This window comes from Monopterus albus, unplaced genomic scaffold (genome assembly GCF_001952655.1).
Source record: "Monopterus albus unplaced genomic scaffold, M_albus_1.0 scaffold205.1, whole genome shotgun sequence".
In the NCBI taxonomy this organism is placed as follows: Eukaryota; Metazoa; Chordata; class Actinopteri; order Synbranchiformes; family Synbranchidae; genus Monopterus; species Monopterus albus.
This window is the reverse complement of record NW_018128085.1, coordinates 98,356-107,936: the sequence shown is the minus strand read 5'-3', so window position 1 is coordinate 107,936 and position 9,581 is coordinate 98,356. Positions and strand designations below refer to the sequence as shown.

General features: G+C 41.0%; 1 protein-coding gene across 1 annotated transcript in view; it reads left to right on the top strand.

Annotated features, from left to right (window-relative positions):
- Window positions 1-6,988: 6,988 nt before the first annotated feature.
- The window catches only part of gcgrb (glucagon receptor b), a 39,982-nt gene continuing 37,389 nt past the window's right edge, over window positions 6,989-9,581 (top strand). Inside the window, exon 1 of the mRNA XM_020618406.1 lies at window positions 6,989-7,297. The gene's annotated coding sequence lies outside the window, so the exon portion shown is untranslated. The remainder of the gene's footprint in view (window positions 7,298-9,581) is intronic.

Here is a 9,581-nt window from a genome sequence, read left to right as displayed (position 1 = left end):
GTGAAGCCCTGAGGACAGAGGGAAGGTGCGCTCTGAATAAAGCTGTTGCTCAGCACATAGTAATGTTATTTAGGTAGAATTTGAATTATTACTTAGCCCCTCTGTTATGATTTGCTCAGATTAATGCACACGCTTAAGGCAGCTGTTCGGTATGTATATAGCAATGGATCAAATAACTGTGACAGGGTTCACTTGTAGTGTCGAACTCGTAGAAAATTATCACCCTAACTTTACAGAGTCCCCTCAGTTCTACAAAGTTTTATAGCTTTCTGTTTCTCATTGTTTTGAGCTAAACAAAGCGATTTTAAACTTTAGAAGGTTAGTGACTAGACCTCTGTGGTGAACATAGCATTTAGCAGCTACAGAGATGTTTCCCTCAGGAGTCAGTGGAGACTGAAACAGAACTACAAGGACAGTGAATGTCAGACCTGGCAGAAACAGGACTCTGCATGCATGCTAATGCTGTTGATTTCTTAGGTTCACTATATTTAATGGCAAAAGAAATTGATCAAGTATGGGTATGCTCACAGCATATTTCCATTGCACCAAAGTGACCAAAAGATCTGTTACTGCAGGTTTAAAAGTGCAGAATGTTAAAAGAAGTAAGTGGTATAATGAGGCACAAAGGGAAAATAAGGTTGTGACTAAAGACAGGAATAAAAAGTTCATTTTGCACAGACATTCATGTACCCCAGAGTATACATGCAAATGAGTGATTCCTCAGTCTTTCCTCTAGAGCCACCACGATTCAGGGTAAAATAATAACCACTACTGACAGAGCCTCCATGGATTTTTGCCCATGTCTACCTCAAGATTATTGTTTGTTGGCTGGTTTATCAGCTCTGGAGCAGAGGTTTTTATGTTTACTGTGTAAACTGCAGAGCACAGTGACTCTTTACAGCACCTTCTATATGCTGTACACATACATTTAGTAAAGAAGCTTAGAGTGCACCAAACTGGCACCTTCTGCAGTAGTGTGGTCACCAAGGCCAGCTGAACAAGACTGAGACCAGAGTGTATTGAGACCGAGACAAGACCAAGACTTAAGGGCTGGAGACTGAGTCAAGACCAAGACCAAGACCAGTGCAGTTAAGCTGAATTTGATAGTTTGATAGTACTGGTTCGCTTGTATTTCAGTGAGACTAATGACACTAGAGTGACTTTATTGATTAGATTTCCCAACAAAAGTTCCCCAAAATTATACAAAAGCTTAAGATTGGTCTTTAGATCAAGACTGATCTTGAGTACTGCAGGGGCCGTCTACAGAGTGCTACATCAAAAGCCTATTACAAAAAGTATTAAACAACTTGAAATATTAAATAACTGAAATAGCTCTTACAGCTCTTATAGTATGGTAGACCTACAGTCAAATTCAGACCAGCCATCAGGGGCCTCCTATTGGTTATAATAAAACACATACATAGGTATTTGCATTGGTCTTGGTCTTGACTTGGTCTCAAACCCTTAAGTTTTGGTCTGGTCTCGGTCTGGATACACTCCAGTCTTGGTCTTGTTTAGTTGGTCTTGACTACAACACTGTTCTACAGTTGACAAATTAAGGCATCAAAGAACAGCAAGTTTTTCACCAGGTCATTTGAAGGCAATAAATGCATATTAAAGCCACTAACGTAAATGCATTATTCACGAAATTTAAACCATGCATTACTGTCACATTTGACACAGGAAGTGGCTGAAGGCATGCAGTGCGTGTAGAGGAAACAAACACAGACACAATCAGTGTTGATTACATCAGAGTAACCTGCTCTGAAAAAAATGTGGATGATGATATGGGAGAAGGCAGGCAGACAGGATGCAATGTGGATTAGAGTTAGCGCTCCTCTACTCTGTAGTACTAAGATAAATATCAGGCTTTGTGTCTTATGACCCAGGAGATAATCCCTCTTGACCAGCCTCAAACATTGAATGTTCTCCTATCACCTAATCAAAACTATCTGTCAGGGGCAGCTGTTTGTGGGATGCAGGTGTGACTGTGTGAGAGTATCATGATGGATTTGGAGAAAAGACAAAAAGCAAAGGTATTGCTTTGTAGGTGTGTTATATAGTTGACCATACATGTCTATGGTTGTATGAAATGCTACTGAGGCCTGATCTGTGAGTGCAGTCTGACTGCTGTTAGGTTTACGTCGTAAGTTACATCATTGTGACACATTATTTGTCTGCTTTCCATTCCACTAGTAATGTATGTGAGCTGTGTTATGGGAAATGTGGACTTGAATGTGGACGAACTGTTGCATTGTTTCACTGGGTATTAAAGCATCACGGGGGCCATTAAACTACATGAGAGGTAGAAAATATACACCGGCTGGAAAATATAAGCGCAGATCATTTGCATATACTGTACTCTATGCACATGCCGAGTCTAGTTCATGCCTGTTTGGTTTGTCTTTGAACTGTATTAAGCTGCATGGCAACATCTTGGAATGATGGTTTAAAAGGAACATTTGATTTCCCTGGAGGAGGCCTTCGATGAATCAGGCACATTTTTAAAATTTTTATTTTTACTTATATTTCCAGAAATGGGTATCCTAGTTTGTAATTGCTTTTCAGTCACAACTTTGGATCAAAGCCCGGGCTGACCCGGGGCCTTTCTGCATGAAGTCTGCATGTTCTCCCTGTGCCTGCATGGGCTCTCTCCGGACACTCCAGCTTCCTCCCACAGTTTGAAGACATGCAGCTTAGGTTGACTGGTGACTCTGAATTGCCCCTAGGAGTGAGTGTGGGTGTGTGTGGTTGTTTGTCTACATGTCAACCCAGTGATAGACTGTCCAGCGTGTACCCCGGGATTGGCTCCAGCCCCCCCTGCGGCTCTCTTCAGGATAAGCGGTATTGATAATGGATGGATGGGTGGATGCTTTGGATGACATTTTTCTGCTGCTCCCTCAGTCCTGAATCATGTTTTATTTGCAGCATTAAGTGCTAAACCCATCTGTCGCAGCACAGACATATTTAGAAATCTAAAGGCACAATCCATGTAAACGAAACAAAGCTACAGAAAGGTTTGCCAAAGTGAAGGCAGTGCTTTTTCAAGTATCATACCTACTAGTGATTACTTTAAAAACTAAGGGATAATGCATAGAAATGTTACACCATTTTATCTGGATGGACGTGTCACAGGATTATATTACAGTTTAAGCAAGTTGTTAGGCAGCTGTGACGTCAGTTGACCTTTTCTTTTTCTCTTCAACAATGCTCATAACATATATCAATGGCATATTTTCTTAATTATTAGTTATATAATAATGTATTACTTGACTGCCCTTATTAACATTTAAAATATTAGGCTGTGTGTGTGTAAGGGAGAGAGAGGGAGAAAAATGAAGAAGCGTGTAGTGAATTTTTTGTTTATTTCCACTAAATGCTCTCAGCTGACAAGAAAAAATTAGGGGACATTTTTAGATGTTCTTCTTCCAGTTGCACACGCTCTCTGAACTCTGAATTGCTACAAACTACAGATGTGCGAGTGCATGTTTGTGCATTTGTGCATGTGTTTAAATCATGGTGGAGACGTGAATGATGGCATGCTTCCATGTGATACTGCAGTTTGAGGAATGATCCTTTAATGCTTCTGGTCTGTGTTAAGTGCATATGAGGTCCAATTTTAGAGGTCACACAGACACTGAATAGCATTTTTCATAAATACCACTTACAAAATGACAACGAAGAAGGAGAAAAAGACTATTCAGCAACTAACCTGTGATCAGAATTTATCTACGACCACTGAGCCAGACCTCAGATGAAGGGATTTTCTTATACACCCCGACAAAAATAAGATCTAAAAGTAACTGACAGGATCCCACAGCGTTTTGTGATTCTCATTCAAAGGCTGCAGCAAAGTCCTGTTGTATGTAACAAAAGCCTCACCAGTCACACCCTTTCCAGAACGATTATGATGGCACTACATAAAACATTTGTTTATTTTTAGATGCTAGAATGACCAAGGACCAATCTTTTTCAAGTCACATCACAGTTAATTAATTCATCAAGTGTTTTCACAACCATGTTCAGTCCATCTGCCTTCTGCAGAAATATCACTACACACGTGTTTACATCAGAGTCCACACTGGCACCTTTAGCTGTCCACTGACTCTGAGGTGACAACAAGGGTCGTTCCAACCAAACTGTGCATTGTGTGTTATGTGTTGCATTGTGCAACTATGGTAATACAAAGTGGAACCAGGATGGTAAATGTGCAAACTATACCAGATGATTCATTGTATATACAGTTTGGATAATAACGTTACATGCAGCTGCGGTATGTCTTCCTCCTCATTAACTGTTATTGAAGCAGCTGTAGGTTTTTCAGAGGAAGGATTTTCATGTATTTTACTTTCAAATTCTGCAGGTGGACTGCTTTATTCACTCCAGTCAGGCCATGCCTCATGGCCCCAGTCCTATTTTCCTCCATCTTATCCCATCAAAAAAAAAAAAAGATCACAACTTCTTTTTTAAAACAAAATACAATAATTATCTTTTTTAATTAAAGAAAATACTTCCATGTAAATAAATAAAGAAAATGCCAATATCATTTACAAGCAATTTACAATGTCTGATATCAGGACGCTAAGCAAACTGTCTGTAGGACAGCCGAGGCCTGCCAGTATTAAAATTAGACAACTTTTAATTTGTTATTTGTGTGCACATCACACATGGCCTGACACAGGCCTCATTTTGCTTTCATAGTTCAGCGGCGTCTTCAGCTGCATATGGAGGAACTGTTTTGGAGATGAAGTCAAAAATAGTTTTTACTTGCAAAGTCTTCCTCAATTTTTTTAAAGAAGAGTGGAAGGAATGAGGGTTCTGTGTTGTCTCAAATGCAAAAAAAAAGAAAAAGAAATAGTGGTGCAAAAGTCATGAATCAGTAAAAACCAGTAAAAAAAAATCCTCTCACTCTTTGTGAGGCTTTATACCTGGTGTCCTTTGAAGCTGGTGCTGCATCAGTACAGCTACTCCTCTTTGCAGTGCCTGTTCTCTGATGCTGAGGAGGTGAATCATTCAGATATGTAAAAAAACAGCTTCTGTATTGTTTCTTTCTCTGCAGTTTCTGTGGCTGCCATGGTCACAAGACAAACTGAGGTAGCACATTGGAAACACTGAACTGTCATAAACTGACAGCAGCAGCAAAGAGCCATGTGCATTCATGAGAGCGACAGTTGCCCTCCCCCTCCTTGCTGCTGCCGCCGACCTCAGGCAGCACATCTGCCGCTATGTTTATAATGAAAACTATGGAGCCAGTGGTGGCAACTGCTCATTGTCTGAAAGCACCTTCATACAGTACTGGGCAAACACCTCAGCCTGGCTGGAAACCCCACCAGTGGAATGTTGTTCTCTGATTAGTGTATTGAATAACTTTACTGTCTTTGTTGTTGAAATTAATCAGCAAAAGTTAGGACACGTGTAGGAACTGTTTGCATCAATTTTCAAGGCCTCATTTACCTCCACTGCAGAAAAAGGCCTGGTTTATATGAAATTTACAATCTTTTTGTTTGTGTGTTTTACCTCTGGCAGTTTACTTTGTGCCTTAAGATTATTCACTGAACTCTTAACATGTCAGTAAAAACTGGAAAAATGTGGGTGTTCTAAAACCTTTGTCTGGTTGTATAAAAACACAGTATATTGCTATAATGAGGTAACATTTTTACTTTAAATTGACACACAGCATGTACAAACAAAAGGCAGGATGAATTTCAATGAATAATTTCTTTTTAAAATAGGCAGCCTTGGACTTCTATATAAAGGACAGCCTTTCACACTGCAGGGCAGACCACTGCAACCTATATGCCATGAATCTTCACAAAACATGAGGCCAGCTTTGCTTGGTAAGCCTATTCACCAAGCTGTCATCCACATTACTTCATTCTGCTGGTTCCTGTTCCTGTTTCTGTTTACCTGTTGTAGACTGATGGCCTCACCTGCCTGAGAGCAACCTTTCAGTGACCCTCTGCTCTTACTCCCTCCTCAGCAACCATTTTCCCCCCATATAGACATCGTGGCATCCTTGTCCAGCAGCCATTTAAAGGTCAAAGAGAGAGAGAGAGAAAGATTCCAGAAGTTCCAAAACTCCTGTGGACTGTGACGAGGACGCCACTGCCTTCCTTGAGTCACAGAGTAAAAATATTCAGTGACTTATTCATGTTCAGTTACTGTTGGAGCAGCGGCCCGGAGCCGCTGCTCCAACAAAGCTACAACATTTAGGAATCATCTAAGTGGACGATGAAATGATGACTATCAAAATAAAAGCATGAATTAACGAAATGGTACAAAAGTGATACAAATAGAAGAATTAAATAGCAAATGACTGATTGATATCTCCAGCTGCACTTTAATTATGCTACAGCTTAATGTGAAATAAAGACCAGCTGTACTTTTTCTGCCTTCAAATCCTCTGGCTTTCATTGTACCACACCACACAGTAATTGCATGTAAATGTCTTACTGTACATATTTGGCTCTTTACAAATGCATTGTCATTATTTAGACCTTTTTAGTGTATTTCTTTAATTTAATTCATTGGGCCTACTGGTTTTCTTATTGTTCATTTCTGAGGCATCTTCATACTTTAATTAGCAGCATGACATGACCCTCCACTGCCACATTGTTGAAATCATGTACATTTTATTTTTATAGCCCCGAATTATGGATTTGTCTCACCGGACCTTGCGATCTGTATCACACATAGTACCCTGTGCAGGCACCAGATAAGGAAGAGGAAAAATGAAATGAGGCTATTTATATTTGTTGTGTCTTATCATTGTCAGTGCAGTGGCTAAATATCCCTACAGGACACACAAAGACGCTCGTGCACACACACACACACACACAAAGAGAGAACGACAGTGGGAAAGAGAGTTTTTGCTTCACCATCATTGCAGTTTTTAGTTTTTCGATTTATATTTTGAAAGGGCTCACCGGACGTTAGGGGCTACATCCTGACTGGCTTGACAGAGGTGCAGCGCACCACCACAGTCTACATGCCAGTCCGACACACTTCAGTTCACTCTTCAACAGGAGTGAGGGTTAATTTAGAAAAGTAATTTTTGGACTCCATTGAAAAACAAACCAACATCCTGAGCCTGGCCTGTAGACCTTAACTGGACAAGGGTACATTTGTGAAGTCACAGGTTCAAATCTTTCTCTTCTTTCTTCAACCTGAGCGCGGACACGGGTGTGCGTCCCGGCTGTGTTCTCTGGACTGTACCAGCGATGATGGACCAGGCACTGAGATGAGCAGCGGGTGGTGTGGGGCTGCCAGGGGCGCAAGAAGAGGTCTGGACGCTTAGGTAAGAAGCTGTGCTGCTGGTGTTTACTCGAGGTTTCTGTCTCCAGGGTGGTGGTTGGCGGATAAAACTTTCTAAAACAGTCTAACTATGTGAGAAGTTCATTGTCTTGAATCTTGCACAGTGTTTATGGACCTGTAGCTCGAGGTTTTCATCAAAAAGCATCACCTCATTTTTGATAAATCCTTCCAGAGCTTTAATGTGTCCACCAAGCAATGCGCTGTCACTTTCCTGTGTTTTGTGTATGTGTTTGTACTTTCTATTTAGGGTGGACGAAAAAAAAAGTATTTTTGCCACAGTGAGGACATCCTTGGAAAGTGAGGATATTTTGGCTGGTCCCCACTTTCTGAAACACAATTTTAAGGGTTAAAAACTAAGGCTTAGTTTTGGGGTTCCGGTTAGAATTAGGTTTAGTGTTAGGGTTAGTCATTTAGTTCTGATGGCTAAGGTTGGGGCAAGGGGCTAGGGAACGCATTACGCCAATGAGTGTCCTCACAAAGATAGAAGTACAAATGTGTGTGTGTGCGTGTGCGTGGTCACAGCAGAAATGCGCTGTACATGAGCGCGTATCCGCTTATCCTAATGAAGGAATTAGAGAACACAGCCTAGTCAAAATGAACCGCTTCCTCCCTCAACAATCGATTGTGTTACGTCCTAATCTTTAGGACCACAGTGGGGTGAGCCAAGTTCACAAATGACGGCGATAAGATCATTCTGTGTTGATGTCCAGAGTTGATACATAGTTGTAGCCTAGTTTTACTGTAGTCGACACAAGGTGACATTAACGAGATATTGTAACTTGTGTTCCAGCTGGTTGATTGATGGTGAATGAGAGGCGTATGATTACTGGAAATTGAATTCTGGAAAGCTTAGAGTTAACCATTAAGGGGCGGGTAGACTGATATGAAGTGCTGCAGAAGGTTGGATATGCAAAATGACCTTTTTTGAACCCTAAATTTCTTGTCAACAGTGCATAAAGATGCGCCAGTCTTCATCTGATAATCTGTAATCTGCAGTGGGCAACCTCTGGCGTTATTTTGCTGTTCATGTTTGACATCTGCAGAGAGGAGTTAGCAGCTGCACACAACCCATGTAATAAGCCTTTATCACCTTATCAAGTCAGAGAACCCCTGCCAGTCATCAACAGTTAGGTTACAATAGCCAGTCATGGCCACATTAGACATAGTCCATTGTAAAGGTAGGTAGGTAGGTAGGTAGGTAGGTAGGACGGACTTTATTGATCCCACAATGGGGAAATTCCTGTGTTCCAGCAATAAAATTGCAACAGGTAATATGAATGCATCACCTTGGGGTGTGGGACATGTTGTTTAATGAATGCAGAAACTGTCTTGCTTATACATAGAGTTTTCAGCATTTCTGCAGGTTAGTTTCCCTCAGATGCATCTGTGCAAAGTTTTTGTCACTGACATTTAATGAATGAAATAATGCATCTATAATCAAATTGATAAATAATGAAAATAACAACCAGTTTGGATCTATGTGATCACAAGAAGCAAAACAATAAATGAAAATGCATGCCCTCTCTGGCTTTCTTGTAGGTGCTTCATTCACAGTCTTCATGTTTGTACCTTGACACTGAGCTCCAGTGACACAGGTGTGTACCTGGGCTCTCGACCTGGCCATTTCAACAATTGTATTCAGATTTAAAAGTGGATGAGAGGGGCTGATGTGAAACCTGAAACCTGTCCCGAGGAAGACATTCATTCTGTCACTCCTGATTTCCTTATTATGCTCAGGTACACAAAGTTTGCACTTGTTTGGTCACAAAAGATACCCCAATATAGTGCTTACACTATATTTGAGCCCAGTTTTGTGAAAATTGAGCCCTCTCTCTTCAGTGTGTCCTTTTGCCTCCTTCTGTGTTGTTTTTTTTTTCCCACTCTCCAAGAAGTATTCTGCTAAGTTGTCCTGCCTGAGAGCTCAGTGGTTTCCTGCAGACATCACACCACTCTGTGTTAGGGTATGATGGCCAGAGATCTGAGTTGTCAGGATAGACTGATACACATAAGGGGGACCTTTGCAAAGGGCAGATAACAAGAAAGCTGATGAAATAAGCTAATGTCTCTTATCCAATCACTTCTTCCTCTGTCAGACAAACATCGGTGCAATCAGTGTTCAGTGTGTGACACTGTGCTTTTAGTCAACCCCTACCCACGAGCTTTTCCTGTTTACTGACGTTTTTGTAACTTTGACATCTCATAGTGACACAGAAGCCCCTTTTCCACTGCCTGGTACCGACTCAACTTGACTTTGCTCGCCTTATTTG